Source organism: Heterocephalus glaber, unplaced genomic scaffold (assembly GCF_053883595.1).
Source record: "Heterocephalus glaber isolate CG9 unplaced genomic scaffold, H.glaber_assembly_v1.0 deba00001442, whole genome shotgun sequence".
Lineage (NCBI taxonomy): Eukaryota > Metazoa > Chordata > Mammalia > Rodentia > Bathyergidae > Heterocephalus > Heterocephalus glaber.
The window spans coordinates 36837282-36853137 of record NW_028258296.1 but is presented as its reverse complement, the minus strand read 5'-3'; the positions used below and the strand labels follow the sequence as shown (position 1 = coordinate 36853137).

General features: G+C 36.5%; 1 pseudogene; it reads left to right on the top strand.

The window, feature by feature from the left end:
• Nucleotides 1–7733: 7733 nt before the first annotated feature.
• Nucleotides 7734–9079, top strand: LOC101698612 (protein odr-4 homolog pseudogene; annotated as a pseudogene).
• The last annotated feature ends 6777 nt before the right edge of the window (nt 9080–15856 follow it).

The window sequence follows — 15856 nt, the reverse complement described above, 5'->3', positions numbered from 1 at the left end:
TTCAGCATGCCAACAGGCCATACTTTGAAGTAGCAGTTCCTGGACTCTATCCTGTTCAATCTTTTGTAGATAAGAATACAGTATTAAAGTCTCAAAGCTATTCCCTAAACTTCATCTACTTTTTTTCTTTACGTATTAAGCACCTTCTGTATGAGTTTCTTTAGGCTTAATCTTCAGAATATTAAAGAAGCAATGTATAATTCCAACACTGATAGAGGCTGAGGGAGGAGATTTGCAAGTCTGAACCCAGCCTTGGCAATTTAGTGAGACCCTGTCTCAAGATAAAGAAGTTTTAAAAGGGCTGGAGACATAGCTCAGTGAAAAGGCCTTGAGTTCAATCCCCATTCTGAAAAGAGACGAGGAAGAGGAGGAGGGAGGGAGGGAAGCAAAGGGAGAGAGATTAAAATCTAGTGGAGATAGTAGATAAGAAAATACAAACCTAAAATATACTGTGATAAAAATTACAGGAGAATATACACAGTTGTAGTAGAAGCACAAAGGGACTTACCCCTGAGTTCCAAAGCAGGAAAACCTTCCCATATGAAGTTTATCAAAAGACAGATAATAGGAGAGAGAGAGAGAGAGAGAGAGAGAGAGAGAGAGAGACTGAAATCCAGCAGAGACAATGTCTCTAAAGCAAATCTTAAGTAGTACACTTGTCTTACACATTTTTATATGTTCTTCGGCCTATTAATCTGATTTTCAATCTATATATGTGAAAATTAATTTTATAAGCTCTGATAATTAAATGAATTTCATGCTGGGAAAATAAAAGAGAAGTGAAGGGGGAAAAAAAGAGTTGAAATATGTTATGTACATGTACCAATTCCCTACAGTGAATGTACTTCAAAAATATACTAATAAAAGTAAAAAAAATATAAAAAGTTCATCTCAGGATGATTCCAAATTTAGATACAAAGATCTGAGGGAAAGTCACAACCTGGTGTGCTGGGGAAGTGAATATTGCTCCATATGATCTGGGGTGGAGTGAAGATGAGCATCAATAAAAGAATGATCTCTAATGAACAAGACAAAATATGAGAAGGAAGAATTCAATCAGGCAATACAAAATTTATTGATTCTAACCCTGCAGCTATGAAATGTCTTCAATCATCCAAAAGTTAATTCTATTAATCAAAATCAAGTGATGAAAAGTAGAAGGGCAGTAAAAGCAAAAAAGCATGTGACACATATGTAACAAACACATACCAAAGCTTGATTTGCTAACTTCCTTCCAAGCAGAGTGGTGAGTGGGATTGTCAGCATATTTACCTAACCCTAACCCTGACCCTGATCCTGACCTTAAACATTCAGAGTAATTTAAAATATCTAAATTTGTAAATCAAGTTAATTGTTGAGTAATAACCCTCTACTTCATGAATCATTAAACCAAAAATAAATTAAAGGTAATAATTATTTTTAACATTAGATTTACAAATACTAAATTAAAAGATTGAATTTTGACCTAGAAGATTAAAAAATGCTATGGAGAAACAAGATCACAATAACGTGTTTAAATTATATCTTATGAGAAGCAGGGAATTATCATAATAAAACAATGGGGAAAACTAAGGCAAAGCATATTTTCACCTTAAAAATGATCAGTTCAGCTTATTCTGTGAAGAAGACTGGAGGAAATCTAGGTAGCAGAAAAACTAGTTAAAATATTATTGCTGTTACTCAATAAATGTAATGATTAGGACTAAAACAATGACATAGTAATTTTAACCAACTTCTATTGATCATCTGTTATATATCAGGAACTCTTATAAAAACTTTATTTACCTTAATTTGTGGTATAGTATAGGTACAGTTATCACTTTACACAATCAGAAAACCAATCTTTCACTCAGTAGGATAGTTTAGAGTCATAGGGAAATTCTAAGAATATAAGATGTAGCAAATGCCTATCAACCGATTGGAAAGTGGGAAATGGGAAATTAGTAAATATTAAAATAAAAATATAAGAATAATCAGCTCCTTACTGCTTCAGGTTTCTAACTTAGAAAGAGAGTGGGTCAAATAGGGAAAGATTTTGTCCAAATAGCAGCTAGTATTGATTTAAATAAACAGTTATTAACCTGCAAAGAACTAAAGCTGCAAATATACAAAAAAAAATTGATGTGGAAAGCAACAAATGCAGTTTTCATGATAAAGTATAAGAGTTACTTATTGATTTGCTGGTTTGTAATGTGGTTGCTGTGGTATTTTATCTCCCAATAAGTCTTATTTTACTAAATGACTAAACAAATGAGACTAACCTAAAAAATGAGTAAGGTTTTGCAAACACCACTTTTGATCTCAATGGTAGCTTTAAAGTGTGCTGGCAATAAAATGAGAACTAACGTCTAAAGGTGTGAGATGTTTTTCAAACTGCTTATGTAAAACTGATCTCTCAACTCTTCAAATGCTTTACCTGGGCTCAAGGAACCCTCAGGATTTCATTTTATTTAAGTTCACTCAGTGCCTTACCCTCCCCCAAACTTACAGCTTACTCATTTGCATTTAAAACCAAAGGCTTAATTTTTATACACAGTATGATAAGGAAACAGAGTTTGCCTTACACTGGAAACTCCATACAGTTAATTGTAAAGAGAGAAGAGAGTGTCTCTAAACAGAGCTCAACATACAGCTCTGATTTGAGTCCTGGATATGACCCAGAGGAATGCTATTCTAAACTTCTCTCAGGTTCTCCCTTTGATATTCTGCAAACTGGGCAGAAAGATGAAATGCACAAGCTGAAGGCAATGTCTGCTGCCTCATTACTCGTTGAACAGCCTGTTCCACAGCTCAATTCATGCTTTACAAACCATTCCAATGACATCTACTATAGTGTGGTCATTTCACCCATTCCAATAGTAGTGTCTGCATCAGTTCATTAAAATATTCATTCTTTTTTTCTTAATTAAAACTTCCTAAGACATCCTTGCTAGAAATTCCTGGAAATAAATTACTAAAAAGTTTATATATCTCGCATGGGGATAAATTTAGAATGTCATTGTTCAGCATGTCCTCTGCAAAAATAAGAAGCATCTTTGAAGAAAGATCAAGAATGTGGTTTTAGAGTATGGTCATGGGCTGATCCATGTTTTCAGCTTCTTAGGTAACTTTATTTGCATTATTGGTGCACCAGACATTAATTGGTAAATCAACTGAGCTGAATCACAAAGTCTTCAAATATCCCAACCCACTAAGAACAAAGTGATAATCACTACAATTTCCCAAGAATTCTGTAGGGCATATTAATGAAAGTCTAATATTGGATAGAAATTAGTGCAATGTATGAGAAACAGCATAATTTTTTTCATGGACAGACATGGGTTCAGAAGTATTTCATTAATCAGCATTTTGATCTTGAAAAGATCATTTAATTCTCCAAGTCTTGTTTCTCATTTACAAAATTGGAGCTACAATATTGGCCCTTTAAATCTAAATATAGCCTTTCACAAGCACCAATTAAACTTACCAAATGATCTTAAAGAGTTACCAAGTATCTCTCACATCACTGAAAACTATTGCTGAAACTCCAGCACATATTTCCTTCAAACCATCAGTGAATTAGGCATTTTATATTGACAAGAGCATGCTGGCTAAGACATATTCATGCTACTTTAGATATTCCTTTATACTTTATTTCATCAGTTTATAATTCAGGGTTTTATGCATAAGTATTCCATAATTGCTTTGCAGAAAATAGTAACAGTGAACACAAATGTAATTCTTTAATTGAACAACAGATGATTTCAATTTAAAGGATAGGATACTATTGAATCATCCATATTAAACTTGAGGTTTGATTTGGAAAGGATTACAGCTCGTTAGTCAAACATTATAGGTTTCGTGTTTTACATATTTATTTCCAAGTCTATTTTCTCTTCATCTTTTGTCTGCAGAAATTTTGAAGCATTTGAACATGTAAAGACATTTGAGTTTCTCACACTTATCCAACTACCTCTAACATGCACACCAGAATTAGAATTTTACCACTGATTTCATTATGCTATAAACAGTTGTCACAATAACTAGGAATAACTTTACATATGTGAAAACATTAATGATTGCAAAGATTGAAATCAACATTCTTTATTTTAGTGCATAACAAATGAGTGTGTCACATGATGAATCACCTAGGAATCTGCACCAGAACCATCAGAGAAGAGCGGAAAGCAGCTGCTTTCCTGTCAGCAGAAGTGACTGCATCTGGAGCACCTGTTTAGGCATGCTGCTCTGGGGTACTGTGACTCACCCCTGCGGTGTTACTGAAACAATTTACCCCTGACTATCACATGAAAAGAGAAATAGCTTCTTTCTATGTGGACTACAGAGTGACTGGCAATGACTTGTGTTTGTCAGCATCTTAAAAATTACCCAAACGTTCATGAAGAGCCAATAAGAAAATTCTATGAAAAACGCAGTAGCTTCAACAAATGAGTTTCCTTTCCCATAAGGAAATAAGGGCTGTGATGGCAACTTCATTATCTTCTGGGATTAGGACTGCCTCCCACTTTTGTAATGATTTCTTATGTGGGGTCCAACATGGTGTTCCAATCAACAAAGAGATCTAAGTTGTAAACACCAGAAATAAGTAGAGTGAAACAGGTCAGAGTACACCTACCTACCACCCAATGTGACAAAAATTTACAGAAACTACCACACCTTCCACTTATTTTCCTTTGGCCAAACATTAGGCTCTTGACTATATCCAATTGCAAACACAGTCCTTATTCCAGCCAACCATGTGCCTAGGGTGATATTCTCAGAAGAGACAGATTTTTAGGGTGGGCAACACTAATCTATATCATATTGGCTAAAATGCCTGGGATCTGAGTAGATTAGACTAAGTAAATTAAGTCAAAGAATAATTTAATATTGGGTGCCATTAGAGTACAGATATAAAGAAAAAAGAAATGCTACTTTGGTGAATAGAATTGCTACTGACCCATGAATCAATACAACTGGTTTCCGGAGTTCTCTTACAGAATTCCTCAGGTCCTCACACACTAGGAATTGTTTTTAATGCCACAACTTTCACACCCTAAAATATTTTCCGACCATTCACAGGTAACTGGAATCCCTTGGGTGACTTACTTTGCTCAAGTATTCTTATAGGTGGTCAAAGAAATGCTTACATCGAAAGCTTTTGGTCAGTCACATTGAGATTTATTGTCGAATAGGTGCCAAAGAGAAGAAAAGTTCAAATGGTGATAAATGGAGTCTTGAAACAAGCAATTTAGAGGTCAAGGCTGACAATGGTGGACTGACAAGTTCCCACCCACTCTCTTCCCATCCAAACTCTCCATCGTTCAAATTCAAGCCAATTAGTCATTGTACACCACAATATAAGCCAGCCAAGTACGATGCCAACCTAAAACACTAATCAGTCAGTGTGGAGAAACAAATGACTCTGTTCAGCAGAACATGACAGTTTCAATAATACAGTATGATCAAATGAGGAGTATAGTTTTATCACCCAGGTACTTGGCAGGAGGCAGAGCAAAACCTTTGGCAATCATTTGTGTCAAGTTCCTGAATGTTCGGAGCACAGGGCTCTTCCTTTCACTTTTAAGTGTATTTTTTTAAGCTTTACTCATTGAGCTCCAGTACAAAATGTTGACAAAGGAATCCAGCCTTTCTGTTTAGGGTTATCCGATCTTTGTTTTATTTGGTTGTATTTTGATTTTGCTTTCTTCATGGGCTAAATACAACAGAGGGAGCTTCTTCAGTAGTCTTTGATAGCAATTCTAGCATAATTACCCTATGGGTGATCACATGCTTCCTGTTCTATATCAGTGATTCAAAATATGATGATGGCTTTGCATCGCAACCTGATGACAAGGTGACAAATATTCAGAAGGGCTTTCTAGTGAAAAGTGTTCTATTCCAACCACTTGTAAAAAGAAAATGATCTCTTAACAGATTGGTAGCCAGCCTCCCAGGTGGCCCCAACAGTCTATATCTCGTTGTATTCAACCTCCCTTATCATCTTTCCACAATGAAACAGAGTTTATATATATGGCTATCAAAGTGCAATAAGATTGAAAATGTGTGATTTTTGAGATTGGATTACAAATAGCATTACAGCTTTGTTTGCTGGGATTGCTCAAACTGGTGGAAACCAGTTATCATACCATAAGGACATTTAAACATCCTCATGGAAAAATCCACAGGAGAGGAACTGCCTCTGAGCTGTTTTGGAAGGGAATCCTCAATCATCAGGAAAAGCCTTCAAGTCACTATAGCCCCTATTCTATCATACTGCTATCTCATGAGAGCCTCAAAGCCAGAACAGTGCAGCCAAGCTGCTGATTCCTAATGCACAGAAAAAGTGCAGAAAAACAGATAACAGAAACTTATGCTGTTTTCAAACTTGTAAATTTGGGTGGCAATGTGATACACAGTGATAGACAACTAAGTACACATAACTTTATAGATTTCAATAACACGTAACTTTATAGATTTTAGCCATTGGCTAATTGCCATAGGGAAATATAATGACCAATGTCTCCCTTCAAACATTTCTGCAACATACACACACGCACGCGCGCGCACACACACACACACACACACAAATATATATATATATATACACATATGAGTGTGATAAGACTGTTTGACAATAATGAATTAAACTGCTTTGCAAATTCTGGTCATGCTGGTGTGAGACTGATCTGGCATGACTAATCCCACTGTCTTGCTTTTCCCCTCCCTCATAGAGCCTTGAAAATAATTTCATGATGTCATATTTTAAAGTAGTCATGTTGGTCCAATGAATCAAGGAGAGAGTATAAAGTTTGGGAAGATGTAGCCTCCTCCAGCTGACTTTAAAGTTACCAGCCTGTGAAAAATGTCCCTCATTTATTTAGATGTATTCATGTATCTGCCACATCTGAGCCACTTAGTTCCCTCTCGTTTGGGAAAAGGCAATCCATCTTCTCAATTAGGGATGTGCCCATACTCTTCATCATTGCTCACTGCTGCCACCTCCTGGATATCTCACACTTTGTCACCCGGAGATAGTGAAAGGATTTGTCCATTCTCCTCTAAGGATATTGAAGGAAATCTTTTCTTGGCATATAATCATGTTCACAGTTCATTCGTTTCAGCTTATTTAAGCAATAAGCACTTACTTCACATATAGGCAACCATAATATTACAATATGGTTTATTTAATAATTGAGGAGAGAAAATGGACTCTTAGCTCATCTCAAAATCTAATATTCTTTCCTGAACCAGCTCAGTGTGTGACTTAGAGCAGACCACTCAGCTTTGCAAATCACTATCTAAAATAAATACACCAGGCTGGGAAATATAGCATATGCAAGGCCTTGGGTTCGATCCCTAGAACTGCTATAAATAAATAAATAAAATAAATGCAATAGAGTTGATGCACTGATACAAAATGAGGAGAAAACAAGTAAATTACTTCCAAGTATAAAATTATGCCAGCATAAAAATATTCAGTGTGGTGGTTTAAGGGAAATACACACACACACACACACACACACACACCTCTATATGCTATATATTCTGAAAGATAAATGTCAACAAATAGAAATTATCCCTAATGTTTTACAATTTCTATATCATATTTCTTTATACTTTAAAAAATACTCAACACCAAAGTGTAGTCTGTAGCCAGTGGCCGAATGCACCCACATTCCCTGACTATTAGGTAGATTTATCTGCCACGTGTGCACATTCTGTAGAATAGGAGACTGAATTAGCTCCCAACAATGGGATGAACCTACATTGTAGATGTGACTGTTGGCCAGTATCTTCCAAATACCAATCTCCAAGGAAAACCTTTTGTCTCTGGTCTTTTAATAGGACAGTGTTCTTCACAAAAGGATTATGTGATTCTTGCCACTAGAACACCACCAAAAGCGGAACAAAATGAGAGCATCAAACATCCTAAAACTAAGTTGGATAATTTGCATGAAGAATGGGCTACAGAACATGCCCACCAGGTATCCAGAATGCTACCAGGGGGACTTTTAGTTCTTGGGGTATTTATTATCACAACTTTAGAACCGGCAAACAACTTTCAAAATTCCCTGCACAGACTAATATATGCTGTGGAAAAGTCTATGAATAGAAAAAGACTGTGGAATTTCACAGAGGAGAAAGTTTCAGAGCAAGTGATACTTCACATTTGCTCTTCTACAAAAAAAAATCTTGTAGAACTTATGATGTCCATGATCCTAACAGCTCAGCAAGACCAGCAGACTGGAAGTATCAAAATAGACTATCTACCTCATGGCTTTCTCTTGAGTGTACTGTTCATATTGATATTCACATCCCACTTTCTGCGACTTCTATCAGCTATACTCTGGAGAAAAATACAAAGAATGGACTTACACACTAGGCCAAGCAAATTGAAAATGGTGTGTATTTTATTAATGGACAAGTTAAGGATGAAGATTGTGACCTATTAGAAGGACAGAAAAAATCTAGAGGAAATACTGAAGCTTCTAGCCATTCTTTTGATGTTTGAGTGCTAACACGTTTGCTCCTGAATTCGGACCACAGATCCACAGCCACAGTCCAGGTCTGCAGTGGTTCTGTAAACCTTAAGGGTGATGTGAAACACAGAGCTTACATTCATAGCAATAAACTCAATGTTAAAGATGCTGTGCAGGCAGTGAAGAGAGATATATTGAACACAGTTGCCAATCGCTGTGAAATACTACTTGTGGATCTACTTTTGAATGAAAGTCCAGAAAAAAAGATTCTGAAAAAGAGTTCCACATTCTCCCTCACTGTGTTTTTGTCCCCATTCCTGGATCTACTGTAATGTTATGTGATTATAAATTTAGTGATGAATCAGTTGAAGAAATCAGAGACCATTTTACAGAGATGTTAGATCAGATAATTCAAACAGAATGTTTAGAAATTGCAGAGGAAATAAACACAGCTTTTATGAGTTCCTCTATGAATAATGAGGCTTTATTGGACAACATAGAAGTTGAACAGCCAGAGCAATAGTATTGAAAATTCAGCAAAACATAGGTATGATTGCAGTATTTGTAGTTGGAGTCCTTGCTGCAGGTATCTCCTTTCATTACTTTAGTGATTAGAGTGAGGCACAAATTGTTTCCTGATCATCCAGTAACCATTGATCAACAACTGTGAATAATAAAGTTGTAAACAGTCCATCTGCATTTAAGACAGTAGCAGCCACATCTACTGCCCTAATGAGTATTAGGTATGTTTCTGACTAACACGAAATCACCAGCTGCCTTGGTTAGCCCTGCTTGTATTACAGGTGGCCCAACTTTTCAAAAATAAAGTTACACATTTAGATGAGAAAAAAAATACTGTGGATTCTTAACCCTGTAACATCATTTTTGTCGAATAGATATCTAAACAAGGAAACTGGCTAGATTTGATGGTGCATGCCTGTAATCCAGCAATTGGGAGGCTAAGATTGTAGGATCATTAAGTCCAAAGCCAGCCTGGAAAACATAGCGAAAAACCTGTCTAAATAAATAAGTAAATCAGAACACCTTCCCTTGCCTATTTGACTCCTCTTTTATTCAGAAACCTTCTGTTGTTTATTATTACTTCTCTTGTTTTCAAAATATATATACCTGCATTGTGATTAGAGCTATAATTTGCCTATGTTTCTTATTATTTCTTTGACTTTCAAAATGAGCACTCAAATCATTTATCAAAAATATAGTATAAATTTTTTTGTTACTAAAGGGCCTCTCTTTCATAGATGACAAAACAGTTCCTGAAAAGTAGCGGATGGGGAGTGGATTTACAGGTGCTACACATGTAAAAGAGAAATTTTCAAATTAGTCTACTCACCACTGAGATGAATATTTACCTGGATTCTAACTGGTAAATAATCCCTCTTATCTTCCTGCGTGTATATCCTGAGTGAACGATAAAAGATACTTCTCAAAAATGTTTGAGTTTATGACTTAATTTCTACAAGTGAAACATTGATATTGTATAGTCCATGATCATAAATAGCTTTTTATTTGGCATACTTCTTCCTCAGTCGTTTTATATATATATATATATATATATATATATATATATATATATATATATATCAGAAACTATAATACAGTTTATATGGGAGAGTTTTCTAGTACAGCTTCTCATGGAGTATATAAGTTAGCTGCAGTTTGATTAAATCCTATTTCAAAAAATATGTTTAAATTCTCCAGCTGTTCTTATGAAATCTTTTAAGAACTATGCTGTGCGTAGTGAAGACAGTCTGATGGGTAGGAAAACATTACCAGTGGTTCCTAGTGTTGAACAACAGCTCTCAGGAACCATTTTTTTTAGCAAAATAACAGCAAACAATTGGATGTGTAAATTCTGTGGCACAAATACAAACCCAGGCCCCTCCTTCGATCAATCTTGTCCACCCTGGAATGCCCTTCTCCTTCCTGGCCCTCAGGGGTCAGTTCCATCCCACCATGATGGAAATCTAATGTCAATAAAGGAACATCTCAGTACCACACATCCTTCAATTATTCAGTGTCCAGTCTCTCTGGCCGACTGACTGCATCCAAAATGGCTGCTCTCCCTGGACAGGGAGGAGAGAGTATGCAGAGTGACAGGGAGTCAGCTAGTGAGCCATATGCAAATGGAACAGCTAGGAGTCACCCTGCCTGTCGCTCTCACTCCTCTATCCTCTCCAACTTGCAGCAGGGCTGCAGAGCGCCACGGCCCTCTCTGTGCTATCCAGGATGCACCATCTGATGGCCTGGCCTAATTTTTTTTTTTCTTCTTTTTTTTCTTTACTGACTCCCACTGAGTCATCACTTCTCCGCTACATGAGGAAAAAGTACTCCAAGCGATTCACCACCCCACACTGCTCTTTCAATTTTATCAGTGTGCCTGGGAAGAATTGCCCATCTATTTTTTTAAAGCAAGAGGAGCCACTAAGCTTGCTCACATATTCGAATGCTTCTTTCCAATACCAATGTGAGTTGTCTCGTTTGATGGATTTTTGGAGCAGCAATCTTTGACACATAAAATGTTGCTCAGAGACTAAATCCTAGAAGTGACTTCTTTGGGGGGTAAAAGAAGAAAAGCACCTTCCAAGAGGGTTATCATTCTTGATGATTAATATTTATGAAAACCAACAAATATCATTGTATAGAAAAATATGAGGTGACAAAAATGTAGCTACTCACATGCACAGAGGGAATTTCATTTTCATTCTAGTTAATCTTCTAATTCTCCCTCACCATTCCCTACCCCATCAATGAAAGCCTTGAAAATGGGAGAAAGGAGAAACCAAAATGATTCTTGTATTCAGCCCAAATCATAACTATATTTTTCCTCTCTCCCACAATAGGAAATAAGCACATACATACACAAACACACAGCAGATGTTTTACTTTCTGCTTAAATCTTTGTTAATAAAACAGAGAGAGAGAAAAAAGAGAAAGGAGGCTTATGAAGGTAGAACTGAGTGTGCTGTATCCACTTACTTCAAAGCAGGAGCAGGCATCATTTTCAAAGAGGACCTACCTCATCATTTCCAAAGAACACTCACCACTACTTGCTACTTTCAACTACATTTTTTAAAAATATACTTTATTTTTGAGAGCAGTATTACAGTCAGAGCAAAATCGAGCAGTTTTTCCATCTATCCCTTCTCCTAACACGTGCATCATGAGCTCAATTATCAACACCTGCCACCAGACTACTGCATTTGTTACAACTGATGAACCTACATTGACACATAATAGTTGCTCCGAGTCCATAATTTACATTAGGGTTTGCTCTTGGTGTTGTACATTCTATGGGTTTGGGGAAATGTATAATGATATGTATCTAATAGTACAATATAATAGAAGTACTTTCACTGCCCTAAAAATTCTCAGTGCTGAAACTATTCATTGCTCCCTCACCCCAAATCCTTGAAAACCACTGATGTCTTTTTTGTTTCCATGGATTTGCTTTTTCCAGAACTTTATACATTTAGGATCATATAGTAGTCTTTTTTTATTAACTACTTTCATTTAGTAATAAGCATTGAAGTTTCTTCCATTATCATTCCCACTGAATTTTCACGATAGACATGAACACTAACCAAATGCAAGGACCTCATTAAAGTGAACATAGGACCCAGGGGCTAGATTATGTAAATTTACCAAGAAAAATTAGAAAGAACACAGTAGATTCTTTTCTGTAGTATATGCTATTTTTTATTTTAGCAATTTCAGACAAATCCTCAAAAACAAAGGTTGAGATGCTGAGGGGCATAGTGATAATGCCCAGAAAGACCCAACTGTGAATCTCAATTTCCACTCCTATGAGATCTTCAGCACATTTCTCAGTTTCTCACCCTCTGGTTCCTTACTTATAAAAGGAGACTGGGGGTTTTCAAGCAATATTGGAACAGTATCTGACATAAGCACTCAAAAAAATTGTCTTAGTATAGTAGTGCAAATTTGTGGCAGTGTATCATTATTGACAAATAAACACTTACCAAATTAGCTGAAAAAAATAAATATGCCTTCTGAACTAGAAATTGGTTGTATTAAATATCTGTGGATTCTAACTAATAGTTCTGAAGAATTTGGGAAAGATCAAAACTGAAATCAAAATGATTATACTGGTAGTCAAAAGCCATTTCATTTTAATTATTCCATACCTAAAGAAAGACTAAATAATTGAGGTAGATGGTCAGATAAAAAAATTCAATATGCTAGAGATTGGCAATAGTTTTCAGTCTACTTTGTATCCATTAAGATCACATTAAAAAAATCATATTATTTTTATTCTTCATTTTGCTGAGTTATGTATTAATTTCTTGATTTCCATATGTTAAACTATCCTTCCATTGCTGTGATAAATGTCATTTGATCATGTTGTATAATCTTGTTTATGTGTCATTGGATTTAGTTTGCTAATACTTTGTTGAGTTGAGAATGTTTTACATCTATGTTCATCCAGAATACTAGTTTGTAATTTTCTTTTTTGTTGTTGTCTTTGTCTGTGTTCTGTATTACGGTAATGCTGGCCATATACAATAAGTTTGGAAGGGTTCATTCCTTTCTGTACTTTCAAATACTTTGAGAAACGTTGTCCTTTTTTTTTTTTTTTTTTTTTTTTTTGTACCAGGGATCCAACTAGGGTCCTTGCGCTTGCATAGCAGGCGGCGAAACCACTGAGCTAAATCCCCAGCCCTTAAATTTTTTTTTTTTTTTTGTACCGGGGATCAAACTCAGGACCTTGCACTTGCGAGGCAGGCAGTGGGAGAAATGTTGTCTTTAGTTCTTTTTTAAAAATTCACTTATGAAGATATTAATCCTGAGCTTTTATTTTTGGGGGAGACTTTTTATTACTGATGCAGTCCCATTGCCTGTTATTGATCTGTCCAATTTTTCTCTGTCTCCATGGGTCAATTTTGGTTAGCTGTTTGTGTTCAGAAGTGTATCCATTTCCAATGTATTGTTTATAGTAGTCCTCAATGATCCTTCCTATTTCTGTAGTGTCCAGTGTAATGCTTCCTCTTTCCTCTCTGGTTTTGTCATTTGGGAGTTCTCTTTATTTTTCTTGATTAGTTTAGCTAAAAGCTTATCAATTTTGTTGAACTTCAAAGAAAAAAAAACTATCCCTTGAGGGCTTTTGGGCTGCCTTCTGTCCCGCCTCTCCCAGCCCAGAGGAAGGGGCTTCTGGGCCATGATACCTCCCACCCATCCCAGTCCAGAGGACAGGGTTTTTGGGCTGCCTTGTGTCCTGCCGCTCCTGGCCCAGAGGAAGGGGCTTCAGAAGACCATTCTTACCACCACTCCGGGCCCCTGTCCCACCTCTCCCAGCTCAGAGGAGGTGAGCCACGCTGACGCCTACAGCACCCCCACTGCCCCACCCCCAGTCAAAATGAGAAAACACGTAAGTCTCAAAACCAGATTTCCATATCACCTACAGCAACTCCAAAAAGAAATGAGATAGAACACTCTGATGTTCAACCACCTGGCCCCACTGAACTGGCAACAAAAGGGGATCTGGAAAAAAGGAAATCAGAAATAATTTCTCAGATAACAGGAGAGATTGTTCTCCTAGTGCAAGACATGATTAATAAATCTAGAGAGGAGCTGAGGAACATGATGGAATCCCAACATAGGAAACAAATGGAATCCATAAAACAGATGCAAATAGATTTCCAGGACATGAAAAACTCCACTGAAAGTCTACACAGCAGGATGAGCCAGTGTGAGGACAGAATTTCGGATATAGAAGATAAGATTACAAGTAATGACCAGGAAAAGAAAAATTGCTTCAAAATTATAAGGGAACACAAGAAATCAATCCAGCAGCTGCTAGACAATGCAGAGAAGAATAACATAAGACTGAATGTGCTCAATGAAGGAACAGGAGAGAGTGCAGATGACATAAAAACACTCTTCACAGAAGTAATAGCAGAAAATTTCCCAAGCAGGGGAAAAGAACTTGACATACAGATAAGTGAGGCATATAGGACTCCAAATAGCCTTGATCAAAAAAAATCTACACAAAGGCATGTAATTGTTAAGATTCCAGAAACTCCACAGAAGAACAAAATTCTACAAGCAGTTAGAGAAAAGAAACAAATCACATACAAAGGAAACCCCATCAGAATCACAGGAGACTTTTCAACACAAACCCTCAAGGCAAGAAGAGCTTGGAGTGACATATTCCAAGCCCTAAAAGAAGACAGCCTCCAACCCAGATTGATGTACCCTGCAAAACTATCTTTCAAAATTGATGGAAAAATAAGATATTTTCATGACAAAGAACACTTTAGGAACTTCGTGAATACCAAACCAGCACTCCAAAGAATTTTACACAATAGCCTAGGAACAGACATTGAAGATCACAACCCCAGGAAGCAAAGCAGAATGAACCCATCTGGCATGACAAGAAATTAAATGAAAAGGGGGAGAACCCAACAAAAAGAAAAAGTCATGGCAATGACAAGTCAATGTGTTTCAGTTATAACCATCAATGTTAATGGTCTCAATTCACCAGTCAAAAGAAATAGACTGGCAGAATGGGTCAAGAAGCAAAATCCAACAATATGCTGCATACAAGAAACACACTTAATTCAAAAGGAAACTCATAGACTGAAAGTTAAAGGGTGGAAAACAATACTCCATGCGACGGGAACCTGAACAAAAGCAAGACGAGCTATTCTCTCTGGAGATCAAGTGGATTTTAAGCCAACACTGATTAAGAGAGATGAAGAAGGACACTACATCCTTGTAAAGGGAAGAATCCAAGAGGAAGAGATGACAATCATAAATATCTATGCACCAAACACAAGTGCACCAAACTATATAAAACAAATACTAACGGAAATGAAAAACCATATAAGTATTAATGCAATAGTAGCAGGGACCTCAATAACCCACTGTCACAAATAGATCAGCCAGACAAAAAATAAGCCTCAAAATACTAGAACTCAGTAAAACTCCTGAACATATGAACACAACAGATGTTTACATAGTGTTTCTCCCCACAAAAATCAGAATACACATACTTCTCAGGTGCCCATGGGTCATTCTCCAAGTTAGACCACATACTCACACATAGAACATGTTTAAGTAAGTGCAAAGGAATTGAACTTATCCCCTGTATATTATCAGACCATAGTGAGATGAAACTGGAGATCCATAGCAAAAGAAACTCAAAAAATTTCATAAATACATGGAAATTGAACAACTCACTTCTGAATAATCAATGGGTCACAGAGGAAATTAAAGAAATCAGACAGTTCTTTTAATTAAATGACAATGACAATACAACATATTGGAATCTATGGGACACAATGAAAGCAGTCTTATGAGGGAAATTCATAGCAGTGAATACGCATATTAGGAAAACAGAATGAGCCCAATTA